A 22,502-nucleotide genomic window follows, 5' to 3' on the forward strand; every position below is an offset into this window, starting at 1 on the left:
TCTCCATTTTGTAAATGGGGAACCTGAGCATCAGAGGATAAGAGACTCACTCAAGGCTCATAACAAATTAATAGCAGAGCAAGATTAAAACTCAAGCCTCTCATCTTGAAATCCTGTGTCTTTCCACTCCACTTTGACACAGGGCCACTCAGGACTGCAGTGTTTGGTAGTCACAAGCTTAGCTCAAGAACCAAAGCACCCAGCTGCAGACCCAGCTCTGCCAGACACGCAGTATGATGCCGGGCCAGGTACTTAGCCTCACCATACACCAGTCTTACCATCCCTAAAATGGGAATGGATCCACACTTAACCTGTAGGGTTGTTGCAAGGATTCAATAGGGCAGTACACAGGAGGTGGTATGCTCTCGATGCATTCTAGCTCTCTGTCCCTGGAAGTGGGTGGGGAGGAGGGATACACACCAAAAGGAAGTGGATCCTTCTGGTGGATGTGGTGCAGGAAACACAAAATCTTTGTCTTGATTTCCGCTGCCCCCAACCCCCCATTCACAGTGGCAACCTGACCGCTGCCTCTGTTTCCCTAAGTCATCTCTGCCGGTGCATGAGGAGGAAATGAGAAGAATAAAAGTGAGTGCGGCACTAGGACACTGTGGCTTCTCTAAAGTGAAGAGTGAATCACCGTCCTGAACTTTCCATTTTCTCCCGACCTTGTGTTAGTTTCTAGCTTGAAACCAAGCGATGTCTCGTCAGTACCCGGAAAAGGCTAAAATACTGATATAATTCCAGGTTGGCACATGGTCTGCCTAATAAGATCCAGTCCGCTCACTGGCAGAGTTAGGGAATTTAAGATGTAGAAAGAACCTTATCTCAGATCATCTGAAATACTGCGGAAGAAAGTGTTGATTTTTTTTTTTTTTTTTCTTTCGAGAAACGGTCTCACTCTGTCACCCAGGCTGGAGTGCAGTGGTGCAATCTTGACTCATTGCAACCTCCGCCTCCAGGGTTCGGGCAATTCTTGTGCCTCAGCCTCCCAAGTAGCTGGGATTACAGGCGTGCCCAGCTAACTTCTGTATTTTTAGTAAAGATGGTATTTCACCAGGCTGGCCAGGCTGGCCTTGAACTCCTGGCCTCAAGTGATCTGCCTGCCTTGGCCTCTCAAAGTACTGAGATTACAGGTGTGAGCCACCATGCCCGGCCAGAAAATGATGATCTCTCTAAACATAAACGAGTAGTTTGTCTGTTTTGAGAGGAAGAAAACCAGGGCCCAGAGAGGCTGAGTGACTCGGCCCATATCACACAGCCATAGAGCTGGCTAGTAAGAGACAGAGGGAGAACCGAGTCTTCTGACCCTGCAGCTCTGCTGCGGGTGATGGAGAGAACTAGGGGGATGAGAGAGAGGGAGAGGAGTTTCAGTGTGAGAATGACCACGCATACGTGTTTGTGTGTGTGTGTAGTGGAAACAGTGTGAGCCTTTGAGGTAGAAGGAAAAGTATTTGGGCCCCTGGAAGTTCCACCTGCACTCTGAGTGTGGAAAGATGAGAGTGAGCAAGTGTGACGGTAGCGTGTGAGTGTGCACGAGGAGATGAGTGCAGGAGTGAGGAAATCCGAGTGCTGAGAGAGGTGGGGAAGAGGAGAAACATTTGGGCCATTTTCAAATTCCCACAGTAGAATAAATCAAAACAGATTGTTCCGAGACACAGGCCATTTCAAACCACATCCTTTATACCAAAGTCAACCCAAATGGCTTCCCCTGATGCTGCCTCGTAACCAGTCATAATGGCAACAGTCATATTCGCGATCATATTTAAGATTCCTGAGCAGCAACGAGGCTCAGTACAAATAGTCCCTCCTCGTAGCAGCCCTAAGAGGCTGCTACGATTCACACCCATTTTCCAGATAAGGCTACTGAGTCTTAGAGGAGGGAAGTCCCTTGGTCCCCACATCTCCCTGCCCAAGGGATATCTGGGATTAAAAAAAGGCGAGAAGGCAGCTGAGATCCAAGCTGCGAGCTCCTTGCTGAAGTTCTGTGCCTCAGAGAGCTGTCTCTTTTAGGCAGGGCTGCTCTCGGCTGCTGCAGGCAGGATGGAGAAAAGACGCCAGGGAGCTGGCATGTTCCTAGTTGCCGGTTGCCCCACAAGGCAAAGCAGATGCTCGCCTGTGGGAGAGCCTGGTGCTGTGGCCAGCAGAATCAGCTGCTTGGGAGCTACAGCCACCACTTCGCCTGGGCCTCTAGCCCTGACCAGTCAGAGAAAGGCCTCATTCTTCAGTGCCAGCTGGCTGGGGACACAGGGCTGGGCCAGTGAGGAGGGAACTGCCAGGGCCCCAAGAATGGGTTTCCCACATCTCACCCTGACATGAGCAATGGGAAGGCTGGGTCCAGGTGACTCCTCCCCAAGAACTGAGTCTTCCTTCCTGACAGGCACAAGGGGTAGCACCAGGCAAGCAGTGGGGAAAGTGGGCAAATGAAGCTCTGCTGGGCATCTCTGCTGCCCAGGCACACTGTGCATTTTCTAATCATAATCTTGCCCTAACCAGAAAACAATTATTTTTTGAGAGAGGGTCTTATTCTGTTGCCCAGGCTGGAGTGCAGTAGTACAATCAAAGCTCACTGCAGCCTCTAACTCCTCAGTTCAAGCAATCCTCTTGCCTCGGCCTCCCAAGTAGCTGGGACAACAGGCATGCACCACCACCTGCAGCTAATTTTTATTTTTTTATTTTTTGTAGAGACAGGGCCCCCGATGTTGCCCAGGATGCTCTTGAACTCCTGGCCTCAAACATTCCTTCCGCCTTACCCCTCAAAGTGTTAGGATTACAGGCATGAGCGGCTGCCTCTGGCCAAAACAATATTTTGGTGTGGGTACTACTCTCCTTGCTTTACAAGTGGGTAAACTGAGGCTGAGAGAGGCTGAATAACTCACCCCAAATCACCAAGATAGTAAGTTTAGGTGGAGTCAGGATTGAACCCCAGTATGACCAGGAGACGTCTGTTCCCTTCTAACTCACCCAACATTCATCTGCAAAGACTCCCTGACAGAGGCTGGGAGTCCCAGAGAGCAGCATTTAGTCTTGGGTCTCATACTCAAATCCCAACAGGGACTCCGAACCAAAACAGAAGACAGCAACGTGCCCCACCCACGTGGGGCGGCTGCTGCTTACCCCCAGCCCACATTTGCCACCAGACCATGCCATGTGTCAAGGAAACCAGAAATCTGGGCTTTTATGCACCTTCTCTCACTCTTTCAACTGATTAGAATCAGCTTAGTTGTTTTTTGTTTTATTAATAGAACTTTTTTTTCGTAGAAGTATAACAGAGAGGGAAGAGTACACAGATCTGAAGTGTACTGCTCAACAAACATTCACAAACTGAGCCCACCTATGTTACCACCAGCCAGGATGAGAGGATGAACACACCAGCACCCAGGAGCCCCTCGTGCCCCTCCTGGACACCCCCCAACTCATGCTCAAAGGGCATCACTGTTGTGACTTTGACTCCCATAGATTCTCTTGCTGACTTTGAACTTTATATAAGTAGAATCATACATGCCATCATTTTGTAACCTTGGCCTGTGCACTTCATTTATTTTAGCTACTGCTCAGACGTCTTCTCCGCGAGCTCATTGGAGCCTCAGGGCTCCAATGCAGTACGATGAGGAAAACCCTACTCTCTACTGATGAGTGAACTGGAGCCTGAATAGGTTGTCAGTGGTTTACTTGCTGTTTCTCCACCAGGATGAAATTATATTAAAATCACTTGAATGGCCTCTTCAAAATACACATGCTCAGCAATGCACTAGCTCAACTCTACAGTACCAACCAGACTTCCTGAAGAAGAAAGACGCCCATGTATGATTATTTTATGATTATTTTGAAATTCAGCCCCATATTGGACCCTCACCTTAGGTCATAGAGCAACAAAGCCAGTGACAGGGCATTCAAGTGCCCCAGTCCCTACGCTCTATACCCAGCACCCCAAAGCTCCCCCCATCTATTCCCCATCTATTGTTCGCTAGCACTCCACCCTCCTCCAACCATGACAGACATCAATAATTGATCTTGGCACTCCTTCCTGCTGAGCCTGGGTAAAACAGGCTCATCCACCCTTCAGCTGCACTCAGACAGGCCCTACCAATCGATCAGCATTGGCGTTTGAGATGAAAAGTGTCTGCCATCCAGGTACTACCACACCATGCCACCCCTGCTCTTTGGAGTAGCAGTACCAAAGGTACTTAAGAAAGTACCCTTGCTACTTTCTTAAGCAGCCCAGCCTTCTCATACCCGGGGTGACTATAAGAGAAGCAGGGAAAGAACTAAATCCACACCTGACCCCATGATTCGGCTTATTTGATTCTATTTCCCATGCCAACCCTGCAAAGCTAGCTGTGAAGATAATTTATCCCAACCCTGGCTTGTTTGTGTGTGTGTGTTAGGTTTTGGTTTTTTGCCCTGGTTTTTATAGATGGCAAACAGGCCCGGAGAGGAGTACTGCCTTGTCCAAGGTCACGTGATGAGGCTGGGTCGAAGCTGGAACTTGAAGCTACACCCCCATCTCTAAGCCAGAGCTCTCTCCTCCGACTCCATGGAGTTTCTTGCAACCAATTAGGAACCACTGCGAAGGCCAGAAACATGACAGTAACCTCATTCATCTCAAACCAATCACATCTGTTTCACTTCTTCCCAGCTAAGCAGTAAACAGGGGAGACAGCACCCAGGCTGAGACAAGACTGCAGCCCAAAGCAGACGTTCCCCTGTTGATCTCTGGGCTAGAAGAAAGAGGTTTTCTCTAATGCAACTGAGATTGGTGATCTGACATCCCTGAAAATGGGCCTTTTCTGAAGCGATAATACACACAAACCCAGGGAGGAGGCCCCACTCTGGAGGTGTTTCCAGCGGCAGCCCAGGAGGCCACTGTTGTCTCACTGCTTTCTGTCTTTATTAACATTTGCAGAAAAACTCCCAGTGCATTTTGCTGCAAAGGAAAACCAAGCAATCTCATTTTCTCCCCTCAACCAGGCCAGATGGCTCCTTCTTGCTCTTTTCCCCTCACTCATACTGAAAATGTAAAAAATAATAACTAAAATAAAATATCTAAAAATTCCCTAACATCTTCAAATCCGCCTTTTTGAGGCCATTTTCAGCAATATGTACCCAAAAGCGGGTACTCGGGTGGTGTTACAACAGCAGTTCCTCCGGCAGGAGCAGTTTTATCTTCATCTCTGAAGTCTTTTCCTTCTACAGAGCTCTGGGCCCGAGGAAGGCACCTGGCATGCCCGTCCACAACCAGGAAGTAAGGCAGGACTCCAGCAACCGCAGAAACTTTCGAAAGGGCTGCAGGCTTTGGGAGTCTGCCTGTTGCTCTCAGAGGTGGCAGAATAGGGGTGATGGGAAATGACCCAAGGGCAACTCGAAAACTGGGGATTTCCGAGCCCGGAGCACACATCTTCCCACGACGCCTCAAACTTCCAAGGACTCGGCTGTTTCTGCAGAAGCCCCACCAGCACCGTGCTCAGCTTCTCCCCAACCACTTGCCTGCTGTTTTCCCATGTCACATGGAAGGACAAGGACGCACCAAGATGTAACCAGCCCGAGGTCACACAAACCAGAGACAGACAGGACTGGAATGCGTCCACAATGTCCTGACCCCAGGCCTCGGCTCTAACCACTGCACCCCACGGCTCTATTGCCCACTTAACTGGCAGAAGCGCTTGATCTAATCCTGCTGCTCCTCACCCCAAAGACATTGTTACCCTCTGCCTTTCATGTCACACTTTTCCTGATGCAAACCTTGGTGATGGCTTAAGGTACAAGTTTGGGGCCTAACAGAACCCATCCGAGGGCATGTGCATGTACCCAGATGCATCATTGGCTACTGAGTTTTTAGGGGGAAGTGCTGCCTTTGTTGACAGCTTCCCCTAACCAACTGGAGAGGCAGCCAGGCAGAGGCGGCTCAGGAAAATGGTCTGCCGGCCCCTGGGGAGGACTCTTGGAAGGATGTTTCCTAAGAAGCCTCCGTGCACTGAAGTGCAATTCAGTCCCGGGGAATCAGGCAGCATCAGGAGTATGAGAGCAGATGCCAGGCCCCCCATGAAGCCATCCCTCCGCAGGTCCAAGACAAGGAGGCCCCGGCCTGGTGGGTCCATCATGTCCTCAGCCAAGGCCCCAGCCAGGGCCCATAAGAAAGGGTCTCGGCCGGGCTTGGTGGCTCAAGCCTGTAATCCCAGCACTTTGGGAGGCCGAGACGGACGGATCACGAGGTCAGGAGATCGAGACCATCCTGGCTAACACAATGAAACCCCGTCTCCACTAAAAATACAAAAAAATTAGCCGGGCGTGGTGGCGGCGCCTGTAGTCCCAGCTACTCGGGAGGCTGAGGCAGGAGAATGGCGGGAACCCGGGAGGCGGAGCTTGCAGTGAGCCGAGATCGTGCCACTGCACTCCAGCCTGGGCGACAGAGCGAGACTCCGCCTCAAAAAAAAAAAAAAAAAAAAAAAAAGAAAGGGTCTCTGTCAATGGGAGAGTGGATGGCAGGAAAGGATGAGGAGTTGGGTGCTGGAGAGGCCATCTCCTCCCACCCTCTTGCTTTCTTCGTATTAGCGGTACCTGGCGTGAGTCACCACGCCAGGGGCAGGGGCTCCTCCAAGCGAGACCAGGGGAGCAGAAACACTCTGTGTCCTTGATTGGCCTCAGAGAGGGACAGAGCAGGCCTGAGACAAGGAAGAAGCTTGAGACACGAGAAATGAACAAGAGGAGTCTGAGTCAGGGACCCGGGAGAGCTACTACGGCAAGTATGGCTGAGCAGTTTCTAAGACAGACCAGTCCACTGTGCACTGCTGGGCTGGATGACATGTCACTACCCTCTGGATGGACGACCCTCAGCTTCAAACCTTCACTAAAAGTCTAGTGCACACAATGGAAGGAAGGGAGGGAGGGAAGGAGGGAGGGAGGGAGGGAGGAAGGAAGGAAGAAATGAAGGAAGGAAGGAAGGAAGGAAGGAAGGAAGGAAGGAAGGAAGGAAGGAAGGAAGGAAGGAAGGAAGGAAGGAAAAGAGGGAGGGAAGGAGGGAAGGAGGGAGGAAGGAGGTAAGGAAGGAAGGAAGGAGGGAGGAAGGGAGAGAGGGAGGGAGGGAAGGAAGGAAGGAAGAAAGGAAGGAAAAAAGGAAGGGAGGGAGGGAAGAAAGAAAGAAGGAAGGAAAAAGGGAAAAAGGAAGGAGGGAGGGAGGAAGGAAGGAAGAAAGGAAGGGAAGGAGGGAAGGAGGGTAGCAGGGAAGCAGGCTACTCGAAGCAACACCAAGAACCCTTTCTGCATTCCACATACCTCCCAGGCAAAAATTTCCATACATGGGAAAAGGCCAAGCCTTGCTATGCTTCAGACAAATATTTCCTGTTTCCCATATACCCCTCCACCTGCTGGGTGATCTACCCGATTCCGTAACTGCAGCACCTCAGGTCTCCATTCTGTAAAATGGAGATAAAAATCCCACTCCGATTGGATTGCTGGGCATCGAATGAGCTATAACGTATATGAGTCTGGTGTGTACATGGAAAAATTCTGCTGCTTCTGGAGAGGAAAAGGAAGAAAAGGGAAGGGAGTAGGGAGAGAGCAGAGAGAGGAGAGGAAGGAGAAGGGTGCAGAGGGGAGGGGAAGGGGCCAGCCTGGCAGGTCGCTCCCATGCCCAGCACCACGCTAGGCACTTGATCTTGTTCTAGCTGTCCCTTTTTCTCTAGATAAGGAAACTAAGGTTCAGAAGGAATAAATAACTTGCCAAAGGTCATGTGGCTGGTAGGGGCCAACTCAGGATTTGAACCCAGATCCATGGAACTCCAAAACTATTCGCTTCTCTTGCTCACAGCACCCATTCAAATGCCAGGAGGACTCTACAGCTGCCTTCAGAACTTCCTTCTAGCAGCTCATTTCATGTTAATCCCATATGTCTCACCAGCAGACACGCGCAAACTCATACCCACAACTTTAACTATATTATTATCATCATTAATATTTTTTCCAAAAAGATTCTAACAGTAAGGTCATTATTCTTTACACATACACATACACACACACACACACACACACACACACACACACACACACACACACACGTCTCAGACAGGTTTGAATAGACCTTTGTAAGTGGTTAGACTGCGAAGAAACAAAAATTGCCCATTATTTAAATTTGATTACATAGCAACCACCTTTTTAAAAGAATATTTGTATTTGAGCTCATTGTGCAGCAAATCTTCAGACACTTTCTTTCATTAAACTGCTTTGAGAAGGAAAAATTATCAAATGAAAGGGAGGAAATGTTATGCATATCATCCCAGCTCTTGAAAAGAATGCCATGGATTGTCCTCTTTGGCTCTTAATTTATTTAAACAGCATCCCCACTTCCATCAACAACCACGCCTGGGCTTCCTGAGAGCTTTTCTCCAGGGGACACAAGGCTCCGAGGTCATGTTCCCAGTTCGAGACTCTCAGGGGAGACCCAGAGGCTCTGGAGTTAAAAGGAGAACAAGCAGCCCCACTCCCGTGATGCGGATGAGATACGAGAAATCCAGAGGGATGGCAAAACCCCGTCTCTACTAAAAATACAAAAAATTAGCCGGGTGTGGTGGTGCATGTCTGTAGTCCCAGTTACTCAGGAGACTGGGACAGGAGAATCCCTTGAACCTAGAAGGCGAAAGTTGCAGTTAGCCCAGATCGCGACACTGCACTCCAGCCTGGGCCACGGAGCGAGACTCTGTCTCAGAAAACAAGTCCAGAGGGAACATGAGAGTTTGTTAGAACCAAACCAAGACTGGACTTAAAGCTCAGGCTTTCTGGACTCACAGTCCAGTGCTCCCTCCATCACTCCATTTGAAGAACAGTGGAAGACAGAAATTCACAGGCTAGGGTGGGGCTGTGGGGCAGCTCCCCCGATTCTTTGCTAATACTCTGCAGGTGTTCCTGTCCTACTGAGGGCCCACAGCCTCTGAGGTCGGCCACTACATTCCCATCAGTTTCTAGGTGCAGAGTCTCCTGGGGAAAGCTCCCACCTGTGGCCCAGTCCCAGCCCCTCAGCAGCGCCAGATGCCCCACACTCCTGGCTGGCTGGCCCTGCCCTCTCACAGGACACACATGTGGCAGCTGTTCCCCTTGGTTCTACAGCCTGCTTTCCCAGCAAGAAGGCTCTGGAAAGGAAAATAAAACAACAACAAAAAGCCCTTTGATCTGCCAACTGGCACCCTCATCGCACACTGGAGGAAGGTAGAGATGCCCTCTGTCCTGACCCACAGGTCTCCCGGTCACACATCCTCCCCAAAGGGTCCCAAGGGCTCTTTCCCAAACCCCACCTAGCCCAGGCCCCTGCGCCCCACGAGATGAAAAGGCCAAGATGATATTTGCGGGGACCAAGCAGGGATAGGCAAGGGGCAGGAAGAGATCAGAGAGGGCCAGGCAACCATGACAAAGAGAATAGGTCATTGACCCGGTGGCCACCCTACTATAGGTGTCTCTGCTCGGTGGGGCAACAGGAAAGGGGTGTGCATGAGACAAGCAGCTCAATCCACCGGTCGGGAATGACTGCATCATGGCAGGCCATGCAGTGGCATGCCAGGCACTCATCCCAAAAGGACGGACCTCTCCCATGTCCCATGGTCTACCCAGGAGAAGCTCCATGGCTTCGGTGAATAGCTGTTCCCTCCGGTTCCTCCAACCTCAAGCTCCCGCTTCAATCTCTTGGCCTGAAGGCAGGCTGGAAACCCCAAAGAGCAGTCCAGGGCTTTCTCTGGGCACAGAGACTGGTGTAAGATTGAGAGTGACCTTCCATTGAATATGCTTTTTTTCTATTTCCACATTCTCTTGCTGTTATTCTTTATTTTTTCCTAAGTCTTTCACCAGGAAGACATGATTATTTTCTTTTTGAGACAGTCTCGCCTGGTTCTGTGGCCCAGGCTGGAATGCACTGGCGCAATTTCGGCTCACTACAACCTCTGCCTCCCGGGTTCAAGTGATTCTCCTGCCTCACCCTCCTGAGTAGCTGGGATTACAGGCACCCACCACCATGCCCAGCTAATTGTTTGTATTTTTAGTAGAGACAGGGTTCCATCATGTTGGCCAGGCTGGTCTCGAGCTCCTAACCTCAAGTGATCTGCCCGCCTCAGCCTCCCAAAGTGCTGGGATTAACAGGCATGAGCCACTGTGCCCAACCAGACATGATTATTTTCAAAGAGCAGATAACTCCTAGGAAAAAAAAAAAAAAAAAGATATGGAAAGAGGGAAACCCTGGAATCAAGAAACCCCCCTCACTTCCTGGGATCTCTGACTACTATCCCACCCCGTTGCGGCCTCCACCTCCCTCACAGCCTAAGTGCAGAAGTAAAGGCCCCCATTCCCTCGTGGTTTTGGCGGCTGCCACCAAACGAGGGATTCAAGGCTGGACGGGAGCAAAGGGCCAGGAGATAAGTCACAAAGACCCCTGGATCCTGATTTCCTCCCCACTCTGCTGTTAAGAAACAAACCAGCTCCAAAAGGGAAGACTGTGGGGATCCGCAGAGGAGCAGAGCCAGGAAACAGACCATCTGGTGGTGGAGTGCGGGCTCCAGGTTCAGACTACCTGGACTTTACACTCCCATCCTTGTTTAGCAGCTGTGTGACCTTGGGCAAGTGACTTAACCTCTCTGTGCCCTGGTTTTCTCAAGCATAAAATGGGGATAGAGTACTGAATTAGAAGATATTAGCAGCTGAATTGTGCTCCCTGCACACTCATATTTAAGCCCTAACCCCTAGCACTTTGGAATGTGAATGTTTTGGTAATTAAGTTAAAATGAAGCCTTAAGGATCCTAATCCAATCTGACTGGTATTCTTAGAAGAGGAGCTCTGGAGACACAGGAGACACCAGGGAAAGGCTGTGTGAGGACAGAGAGAAAGTGGCCATCCGCAAGCCAAGGAGAGAGACGTCAGAAAAACCAAACCTGCCAACACCATGGTCATGGACTTCCAGCCTCCAAAACTGGAAAAACAAATATTACATGAATTAATTTATGTAATCCTCACAACTCATAAGTTAGGTGTTATATTTAGTCCCATTTTATGATGGGAAAATGAGGCACAGAGAGGTTGAGGAGCTTGTCCAAGGCTGCAGAGCAGGTACGTGATAAAGCTGGGGCTCAAGTCAGGTGGGCTCCAGCGTTCCCACTGTAAAAAACTCTTCTATTGGTGGATGAGATCTGATTTGTGAGGGCCTGGCACCCTGCAAGTAATCAATACATATTAGCTGTGATCATCAACAAGTCAAAGAACATGGAGGATTACCAGTAACCACCAGAACAATCTAAAAAAAGACTGGCTTGCAGAGGAGAAAATGGAGAGAAGGCAAGAGAATTTCTCAGGCACCTTCTGAGACCCTGCCAGGTGCCTGGGATTCAAGGATGAACAGACAGGCACTGCCCCTGCCTTCCTGGGCTTACACCAAAGTGGAGGAAATAGATGTTAGAAAAAAAAAAAATTACACAGAGAAGTCAACAATCATCCAAGAGTGACAAAATACCACCAAGGAGAGGACTGTGGAGCCATCTGAGCCTACAGATGGGGAATCTGGCCCATTAGGAAGTCAAGGAGGACTTCCTGGAGGAGGTAATGCAGGGGCTGGGATCCAAAGGATGAGGAGGCGTCAGGTAACTAAAGAGGGAGGAAAAACAGTCCAGGGGAGGAAGGTCACAAAGACTCGTCCATGAAGGTAGGGGCAAGAGAAGAAAACAAACGGCAGATGGGCTGGAGAAGACGGAGTGAGGCTTGGCTGGGGAGGGGGCAGAGGCCACATGAAAGCCTTTTGAACACAACCGAGAATCCATCGAAGGGTTTTAAGCAAGGCGGCTAACATGACCACATAACACAGCAGATGTTTTCCTAACAAAGTGTGTAAGCTGAACTTCCGTAAATGGAATTTATTTTTAAGGCAGAAGGAAGCAGTGGGAACCTTAGAGTTAACTTGTCTATAAATTGAATGAAGACTTTCGAATCCAGCTGGCATTTTCATAGATCGGGCTCCCTAAAATGAGGTATGCCTATTGATTTAACACACTGGAGAAGGGCGGGCCTCTCTGGTGTGCTGGAGACATCGGGGAGTGCCTCTGGTGGCTGTCATGGGAGAAACCCCACATTCTGAATGTGATCTTCCCACTCAGCCACCACGACCTGCTTCCTGCGGTGACCACAATCTTCCCAGACTCCCTTCTCAACTTCTCCTCATCCTCCAACCCAACTTGTCCTTTGCATCCATGAGGTGGCCCTTCTGTCCTGGACGCCCTGAGCATTTTCATGGCATTCTATGACTCCCTTTGGGCTTTGGTGCTATGGCCTCCCCATGCCCCCACATAAGAGGGGCTTAGGGGCAGAGGCCTTGGTACATAGCAAGGAGGGATGGAATCCCAAAGAAGCTATAGCTAAGAATCTACTCATTCAATCATTCATTTCCTCATTCATTCAGCATATGAGCATCTGTCCAACCCCAGGGACTGAGCTCCACACTACAAGCTCCATGGAAAACCAAACAGCAACATCTCCGCCCTCACTCTATGGAGGAAAACAGATAACAAATAAAATATTTAAAGTAATCCTAACATTCACTGAACACTTTTCATGTACCACATTCCATCCCAAGAGATACATTTATGCATTTTAATCAACCCCGATGAGTTAAAACGGAGTCAGAGAGAATTGAAGTGATTTGTCAAAGATCAAACAAAGGTCATAGGGTGAGGCCGACCAGGCGTTTGAACCCAGGCGCTGTGTTCAGAATGTGTCCCAACCCTCCACAGCAGGTTGCCTCCCCTGCTTCCTTGCACCCAGATGAGGTTGCATATCAGAGTCCTCCAGCCTCCACAGCTGAACCCCCAAACTCTCCCTGCCCCGAGGGAAGGGCTCTGGAGCTGAGAGTCATCTACTGAGCCTCCCAGGGACCCTCCCTATTCAGATGCCCAGACACTTTCCTGGGGAGAGAAGCCCAAATTGCAAAAGCCACCATGACTTCTGGTGCTAAAATGGAACCCAGCAAAATTATCAAGCAAGAAAAATCCATCTCATCTGATATTCTCTACTTGCGAGGAGATGGAGCTGGCAGGCAACTCCAGAAAGGCGAGTTGAAAGAATGCAAATGGTGCCTTTCATTCAGTCAACTCAAACAATTATTTCTAGAAAACATTCTAGCTCCAACTGGTTGTAATATCTATACGCTGATGTTTCCTGGGAGACATCCCATCTAGGGAGCAAAGATGGATAACACAACTGGCAAACACTTAGCTGTGGACAGAGTGTGTTTTGACACAGACATTCACCTCCTTTGATGCTCAGGACTAGGCTATGAGGTAGGTATGCAAACCTACTGTAACAGTAAGAGGAATGAAATGTACAGAGAGTAATTTACCAGTCACTTACTAGTTGTATATAGGTGTATGAACCTGGGCAAATTACATAACCTCTCTGCACTGACTTCTTTGACTATAAATAGAGCAATAATACTACCACCTCTATGGGTTGATCTGTGTACCCCAAAAAGATATGTTGACAGCCTAACCCCTGGCTGTCAGGAACTTCACAGATGTAATCAGGCTAAGAGGAGGTCATTAGGGTGGGCTCTAATCCAACAAGACTGGTGTCCCTATAAGAAGAAGAGAGGCAGACACGCAGTAAAAAATGTCATGTGATGATGGAGGGAGGCATCTACAAGCCAAAGAACACAGAGGGTTGCCAGTAACCACCAGAAGCTAGGAACAGGCAAAGAGGACCTTTCCCTAGAGCCCTCAGAGACAGCATGTTCCTGCCAACACCTTGACTACAGGCTTTTAGCTTCCAGAACTGTGAGAATAAGTTTCTGTTGTTTTAAGCCACCTAGTTTATGGTGCTGTCACAGCTGCCGCAGGAAACCAATAAGCCATCTCACAGAGCTATGGAACTGCCTCAGAGCTGCTGCCCCTGCATCACAGAAGCTGAGGACTGGATGCAGGAGTGAGGGAAGTGTCTGAGGGCCCCAAGGTGCCACAGTCACAGCCATCCCTGGCCTCCGTGCCTGAGTCAGCGTAAATCTAGCTGCAGGAGAAGGCTGCACTCTTCAATGACCCCAGGAACAAGTGTCCACTATGCTCAGCAGAAGAATGCACATCTCAGAATCCTGTCTTGAGAGATCATCCTCTTCCTAACCGCAGGCCCCTCCACTCCCCGTGTCCAGCCTGCCCAGCTCTTCCCCACAGGGACCATGGAGGGTGGCATTTCTGTTTTGACTGGAGAAATGCCTCATTCCCCAAGGGCTAAGACACCAGCCAATGAGCAAGTTCCCTGGGCCTGCCCTGCTGGGGTAGCCCTAAATGTCAGGCAGCAGGTGGCCCAGTGCACTTGGCCCACTAGAGCACGCTGCAATCTGTCCCCCCAGAAGGAGAGGCAACAACACAGGGCGGGGTGGGGGAGCCTCTCTCAGCAACACCTCCAGCCCTGCACCCGCTGTGGGAGTTAGACATGAAAAGTTGGGCCTAAATCCAAGACCCAGGGCTCCAAATTCTTCTCCCATTGCAAATGGAAGCCAACACAAGGGTCCAGCCCAAGGCTGCTGGGAAGGGAAGTGGGTGCCTCTCCATCCAAGGACCAGGAGTCCAAGCACATGTGCCCACTTCTAGCATCTCCCCAGGCACTGTTCCCTTGCCAAGGGCAGCTCTTCCTCTTACTCAAGGGGGAGACAAGAGGTGCAAACATGACACCTACTATGTGCCAAGCACTTGACTCGCTTTTTAGCTTTCCTGTATTCTTGCCATTTTGCAGAGGAGAAAACTGAGACAGGCTGAGAGAGATGGACAAGTGTTAAATAGAGCAGTCAGGATTTGAACCTAGGTCTGGACATCATACTGGAAAAGCAGACCTGGAAAGCCTCCTAGGGCCCCATCTTAGTCCGTGTGTGTTGCTATAAAGGAATATGCAAGGCTGGGTAATTTATAAAGGAAAAGGGTTTGTTTGGCTCATGGTTCTGCAGGTGGTACATGAAGCATGGTGCCAGCATGTGCTTCTGGAGAAGGCCTCAGGCTGCTTCCACTCAGGGCGGAAGGTGAAGGGGAGCTGGCATGTGCAGAGATCACGCGGTGAGAGCGGAAGCAAGAGAGAGGGCAGGGAGGAACCAGGGTCTTTAACAATCAGCCTCCTGGGAACTGACAGCATGAGAACTCGCTTGAAGAAGAGCACCAAGCCACTCATGAGGGATCCGCCCCCATGACCCAAACACCCCCCACCTCCAACAGTGGGGATCAAATTTCAACATGAGATTTGGAAGGTCAAACAAACCAAACTATAGCAGGGCCCTCCACTTCCCTGCCCACTCTCACAAGGACACAATGGGTCAGCATGGAGGTACGTAGGTGGATGGGAGCTGCAGGTAGCACCAGGTGTGCCTTGGAGGGATACCCCAAAGCTTGGCTGCACAGCAATTCCCCAAGCAGCCCAAATGTGGTGCCCAATTCTTATGGCTCTCACTATGAATACCTAAGACTCTGGCTTGTCTCACCTCATGGCCAGAACCTTCTCCCTTAGTTTCCAGATAGTTCCTGCAACCTCCCCTCCTCACCATCCATAAAATGAATACAGATACTCCACACTATTGAGGAATGGGGGGAGGAGACAGGAGCAGAAGTGAGTTTTGAAACATCCCGGGAGACATGCTGGAAAACGTTCTCAGAGTAGTAAATTTCAGTAAGCCAAAGGAAGTCATGGGAGAACTGGGCTGAAGATCCAGGGCCTGGCTTCTAGTGCCCTTGCCATGCATGGACTCACCTCCCTCTGGTATATTATAGGCACAATATGATCTGCCCAGAAATAATTTCAATATACACAGTCTGTAATCTATAAAGAGCAATGCACATTGGGATTATTAGGGAAAGGAAGCTTCTATGTGTTAACAACCAACAACATACCAGGTCTATACTAGAAGCTTTAAATGCATCATCTCGATTGATCCTTAAAACACTCTACTAGGGTAAATGTAAATGCAGAGACTTAGTGCTCATCAAATATCCATGTACTTCCTTACATTCTCAGCCTCCCTGGGGGCTGGTTTGGGGCCAGATGGCAGTTCTGACCAACGTGCTAGAGGTGAAGTGATGTGTGTCACGGCCTGGCCAAAGCAGCTGAGTATTAGTGTGGCTCTCCCTTCTCCCTCTTCCCCATCTGCAGTAACTTTGGATGCCTCATGTTTTAGAAGGAGCAGTTACAAAGATGGTGGAGTTATCATCTTTGAAGCCTGGGTCCCTGCGTGACTGTGTGGATCAGAGACACAGGTTAGACAAGTAATGTAATCAGGAGTTAATCGTTTTGTTAAGGCACTGAGATTTTAGAGTCATCTGTGGTTGTTGTTATTCTGATTTTCACAGATAAGGAAGCCAAGGCCACACAGCCAGTAAATTGCAGAATCAGGATTCAAATTTCAGATCTGTGGCTCCGATATGCATCCTCTTTCCATTACAACCTTTTGTTGTTTAATAAGATCATCCCCCCTCTAACCCCTCCATAAGCAGCCATGTCCCAAAAAACTCTTACTTATCACTGTACCCAAGATGCCTGAGTAATCCACGTAGGACAAAAACAGAATCTCATAAGGTGCTCTGAGCCTGGAAGATGATCAAAGGCGGGGAGGAGGGGGCCTGACTCAGTCTAAGAGATATCTTTCCTGGGGCTTTTCGGCTCACAGGAGGTTTTGATACAAGAGGAAATATAATATAGTGGTTTAGCACACAGGATAGAGAACCAGATCAACCTAGGATCAAATCCCAATCCCACCACTTACTCTTCTGAGCCTTCACTCTCTAAACTACAGAATGTGGGCAATATCTAAACCATCCTTGTAGGCGGAGACAGGATGAGGCATTGTCAAGCTCCTGGCGGACAGGCAGCATTTCCCAAGTGTCTGCCCCCGTGATAATCACCTCTGGGATATCTCAGAGCAGCAGCCTTGCTGGAACAAGGTGAAGCAGAGGCCCAGCCTGGCTGGCCTGTCCCCTCTCAAGCCGCTGGAAGAGGCTGCGTCAGCCAGCATGGCCAATAAGGTCCAAAGCTTTAGGCCACAGACCTGGCCCAGCCCACGTCCTTGGAGCAGACCACGGGCAGAACACAAAAAGGGATTCAGGGCCAGCCAGACATAAAGCAACACAACAGAAGAACCAGATTATTTATCTTAAAGTTGAAAGTGTCTTCTAGGAAGATAGCCTTTTATTTGGGTGACTCTGGGAGAGGCTGATCAGCTTAAACACATTACCTGCACATATGGTTGTCATACCATGGTGAAGGGTGGGAAACAAAGGGTAGAAGGGAAAGGATGGGCAAATGCTAGCTGTTGAAATATCATCCCTCAACTGCCAGGAGCCAGGATATTGTCAGTGACGTCAAAATGGGCTTCTTGCCATGGGGACGGGGCTACCATGAGCATAATGACAAGATTCAGGAGCCCCTCAATGAGGCAGAGAAAGGAAGAAAAGAACCAAAAAAGCCGCTTATTCACCCTTGCCTTCTAACCCAAGGACAGACTTTCTCTCTCTGTTTCTCTCTCTCTCTCTCTGTCTCACATACACACACACACACACACACACACACACACACACACAATCCAGCCCCAGAAAACTAGAAAGGACCAAAGTTAATCAAAGTTAATCCCTCCCATTTTACAATAGTAATAATGATAATCATGACAATGATGATGATAGTGAACATTTATTGAGCACTTACTATATGCCAGGCATGATGCTAAATGTTTTACTAGTTTCATCTCAAAGACTATCCACAACAATCTGATGGGGTATTACTAGTTCCATTTTACAAATCAGGAAATGGAGGCACCAGGGGTTAAATGGTCTAAGGTCACACAAACTGATATGAAGGATAAAGCCGACAGGCAAATCCAGGCAGTCTAACCACCTGCACTGCTGCCTCTAAAGAAATAGAGAAACTGAGGCTCAGCGAGGCGCTGTGACTCACACAAGGCCACATGGCTCCATCTGTAACAGTATCTGGGCTAGAACACAAGTCTCCTAATGCCTGGTTCAGCTACCTTTCTGCTCCATCCTGTTACCTTTTGTACATACTTGCCCACCACCAGTGAACATGTTTTTGCTCATCTCCAAGTTGTTGAATTCACTAATTAAGGCAGCAGTCTTGGGTGCAGACCAGGGGCAAGGGCTGGATCTTAAGACAACAAGCGCCCAGATGAAAGACCAGCCCTGCCAACTGCAAACACAGGCTCACCACCTTACTCTCCCACTCTTCACAAAAAGTGTTTCATGATCCACCCCCACTCCCTCAAATGGAGCGCTAATGCAGGTCCAAGGTGCCAGCCTGGGTGGCAGGAGGAGCCCAAGCTGGTGCAATGGCTCAACGGCATCAGGTGGTAGAAATGCCTGATCGATGGGCGTCATCTGCTCCGTGGGACCAGAGTGCTGGTTTCCAAGGCTCCCTCCCGGTGCTGCACCCCAGCTGAGCATGAACAAATGTTCCTGATTTTCCCTCTCAATGGCTGATGAAATAGGCCAGAAGAGCAGCCCTCCGGAAAGGGAGAGGTCTGTAAAACCTGCAGCCCGGGAACTGAAAGGGCTCTTCCCAAGGAAGAGTGGGGCGCGAGCTTGCAGACTAACATGGGGCTCCCAGCAGGGACTGGTTAGAGACATTCTCCTCTCTACCCAAAACTGCTGGGCACTCTGTCCTTCAGCTCTGATGACAGGAGCTGGTTTCTGAAACTGCTGCATTCATTCAACGCAGGATTTTGCTGCGTACAGGCGGGCAGAGAGAGGCAAGCCAGCCGGCAGAGGCGCCTTCCACTGAATGGAAGGCGGAAGGAATGGAGCAGGGCTGCCCAGACCCCTATAAGGTTAGACTCTCCTGCTCTAAGTTGCAAGATGGCTCAGAATCTCCTCAGCCAACATACTCATTTTACAGACTGAGGAAGCAGGCTCAAGAGGGGAAATAACTTGCCCAAGGCCACATGAATGACCCAGAAGAGCTAGACTTCAAATCTGCTATTTTCCTTCTTCCTGGCACTCCCTCCCACAAATCCTTGAATTAATCGCATATCCCTACCCAGCACCCTGCCCTCCAACGCACCCCTCAGACCATTAAAATCTCATTTTTTAAAGGGCAGAGGGTTCCTTCCTGAACTCAGTCCAAGGTGTCCTAAACCCAACCCCAAGGTATCCTAAACCCAACTAACTTCCGCTTCTAGAAAGTGCCCTGCAGCTTTCAATGATGTGCTACTATTTCAGCCTGGGGTTGAGTAAAAGCACCACATCTACTGGCTGTTTGAATGGGTTTGGGGACAAGGGAGACGAGGAAACAGAGTGCCCAAGACTTGAAATGTTGCTAAATCAGAGATCTTGGAGTTTGCCTGGGAGAAGACTGAGCCCACACAAGATACTTCAAGCCCAAACACAGACTTTAGTAGCCCTTGGGGAGTTTCAATTCACTCTCCAATTCAGGAGAAGTGGGGTGGGGGTGGGGAGAAAAGGGGAAGGACAGAGCACGGAAAACGCTGGCCTTCTAGGGGCCCCATGCTCCCAGGCAGGTTCCAAGGCAGGGTTGGTCCCTGCAGGCTTCCCTCCACAGAAAAACAAGAGTCACTAAAAGCAAAACACAACAAAAATACTTCTTTTGTTTTCCAGCCCCCTGGAATGTCTTAAAGACCTATCCCGAGACAGCAGGCTTCTCCACCCTTTCCTTTCTCTCCTCTCTCCTCCTCCTCTTCTATTCAAAATAAAAATCATGCTGATCTGTCTTTATGGCAACTTTGTCCTGGAGCATTTCAGTAGCATCCAACAAAAACATGTGGCAGACTACATTGAACAGAGGAACCTCATCTCTTTAAGGGACCCCCATTTCCCCCACTTTTGTAAGGGACATTAAGGACATGGGAGCAGGACGGGGGCTGCCCAAGGAGCACAGGTTACCAGCCAAGAGAAAGATGAAAACTTCTACCAACCACAATGAGGCCACGGCACGTTCTATGATTTGCTCCTTTGCATTCACTTGGGATGAGGGGAGGAGGGAGGGAACTGGAGAGAAAGATGAGGCAATAGTCCCTCCAGTATCCCTTCAATGTTAGCCCCGCACATGACAAAGATGACACTCCTCACAGATGCAAGCAGCCATTGACTTCCTAAGGCACAGACACACAGACTCTACATACAGGGACCCTGAGGCCAGATAACTGGGACCCAGGGCAGATTTCCACCAATAACTGTGAAATGACCAGAAGAATGTGGCCTAGAGACCCCAGACCCAGGGGTTGAGGGTGGGGGCCAGGGCTCGTTGGCTGCTGAGAAATTTAACACTTCTGCCTGGACTGCTGAAGTCTTTAAGGCCCCATCCCCCACCACCCACCCTGTGCCTCCCAGTTTACTTGTGCCCAGAGAGAGGATACCCCAAGACCCCCATTCTGCCTTCACCAGGCAGGGATTCGGCCAGATCCAGGGGACAAAGGTGCAACTTTTACAAAAAGGGTGCATGCATTTTGGGGTTTGGGTTTCTGCAACTCCAAGAACCGTCAAAAAGTTAATTCCCCAACCCACACTCTCTGCACCAATTCGCAGTTGTAGTTTCTTACGTCTTTTTCTGGGGGTAAATTTCTTAATCATCCATTTGACCTGGCACCCTCCCCGAGAAAAATCACATCTGACTCCCAGCCTTTTCAGCCCACGGCGCAGTTTATAACTGTGAACCCTTTGCCTCACCCTCAGTCTCGCTTCCCTGTCTGGCTAGTATAGGACGGGCTCCTCAGGGCGGGACCCGGCGTTTAAGTTTGGTGTCTGTGGTCCCTGCGTCCTGGATTTCGGCGCAGTTGCCTCACAGGAGCCAGAACGCGCTTCCTGCGGGCGAGGGCCGGGGCAGTGCGCCCCCTGGCGGGAGCCCACTCACCTCACTCCAGCAGGACCCGGAGCCGGCGCGATCTCACCCGAGCCGAGCACCCTCCCAAATGGTTCCCACTGGCCCTTAAATCTGGACGTGCCCAAGCCTCCCACCCACCCAGCACCCCACGGAGTCTCCGCTTCCCCAGACCGCACACACCTAAGGAATAACAGCGGTCCTGGAGCAACGCGTGGCGCCTCGGCCCCGCCCCGCCCCGCTGCCAGGGACCCCAAAGGCAGCCCGCCCTCCTTGCCGCTGCCGGGCCCCACAGCCCTCCCGGCCCTGATCGCCTCTCCCAGTCCCTGGTCCCTCCCTGTCCTACCGGGTGGCGTGGCGCTCAGCCCCTCTCCAGGCGCAGCCCTGGCCGAAACCCCGAACCTTGCAACCACACCTGCCACCCCACGCCGTTCTCCAGAAGCCCCCACTCCCCCACCCGGAGCGTTGGGAGCCCACCGGCTCTGCACCTGTCCTGGGCGCAGCCCCCGGCCCTCGGCGGACTCCTGGCAGGCAAGGGGCGAGACCTTCCCCGGCCCCCCCAGCTCCGGCGTGCTAGTTTGAGTGGAACTTGGTTGCTGGGCTTCCCGGGACCGTCCTGGGATCCCTACTCCACCCCACTCCCTGGCCGCGTCCAGCAGCACCCCCGGGGCGGCGCGCGGGGGTCCCCAGGTCCCCGGGGGCGCGGCGGCGGCGTGCGGAGAGCACGGAGGTGCGGGGCCCCATACCTTCCAGCTGCGGCGGCCGGACCCCGCGCCAACTCCCGCCAGCGGCCGGGGGGAAACTTTCCTGGTCGGAGGGGCGCGCTCGCAACTTGCCCGGCGCCGGCTGCCTTCCCGGCGGTGGCGGCGCGTACGGGGAACCGCGGCGCGAGGCTGCGGCGCTCGCTCGGGGCTCCGGGCGGGGACCGGGACCGGAGCCGGGGCTGGGGCTCGGGCGGCCTCGCGCGGCTCCGCGGTGGATCGCTCGGCGCTACGTCCGCCCCGCAGCCTGGAGCCCCGCGACGCCGGCGGCAGCTGCACGCCCGCCAGCCCGCCGGCCCCACCTCCGCCGCCGTCCGTCCCTCCCCTCCCCCGCGCTCCCTCCTCCTCCCCAAACCTCCGCCCCTCGCGTCTCCAGCCGCCGCTGCTGCCGAGAAGCGCGTCTCCTCCGCGGGCTGCCCCTCGCCTCCCACCAGCTTCGGCCTCCGCCTCCAGCCCCGCGTCCAGGCCTTGTCTGGGGGTCCCTGGGTCCACCCTCTGCCCATCTCCCCTTCCTCTGCCTCCGACCACCTCCCACTCTGCTCGCGGGCCCTTGCTGCGTCTGAATTTGGAATACCGTTGCGGGAGTGAGGAGAGGCGCATGCTGGACCCAAAGTGTATTTATTCCAGGGGAACTTTCAGCTGACCCCAGGGCCCAACCCCAGGGCTTGGGGTGAGATCCTCGGTCCCGTTCGGGCTCCTGGGCTTCCCTTTGCCGGGAGAAGTACCTGTTGAAAGCCTGGGGAACACACCCTCCTTTGACTTGCAGATAAGAAAGGGGACTTTCAGCAAGGAGGCGCCTGACCCCAGGTCAGATGCAAATAAGTTGATTGCTAGGGGCTCCATCTGTGTCTCCAGCCTCAGGGCTGAGGTTCTTGCGGGGCTGGGGAGCTTATCTTCTCTGTACTGCTGCCACAGCAGCA

At 51.4% G+C, this 22,502-nt stretch overlaps 1 protein-coding gene across 6 annotated transcripts in view; it reads right to left on the reverse strand.

The window, feature by feature from the left end:
* Positions 1-21,975, reverse strand: part of TSPAN18 (tetraspanin 18) — a 203,879-nt gene extending 181,904 nt beyond the window's left edge. For all 6 annotated transcript variants that reach the window (XM_015114242.3, XM_077961012.1, XM_028832774.2 and 3 more), the window contains exon 1: positions 21,568-21,975. The gene's annotated coding sequence lies outside the window, so the exon portion shown is untranslated. The remainder of the gene's footprint in view (positions 1-21,567) is intronic.
* Positions 21,976-22,502: the final 527 nt, after the last annotated feature.

Source organism: Macaca mulatta, chromosome 14 (assembly GCF_049350105.2).
Source record: "Macaca mulatta isolate MMU2019108-1 chromosome 14, T2T-MMU8v2.0, whole genome shotgun sequence".
NCBI classification, from domain to species: Eukaryota; Metazoa; Chordata; class Mammalia; order Primates; family Cercopithecidae; genus Macaca; species Macaca mulatta.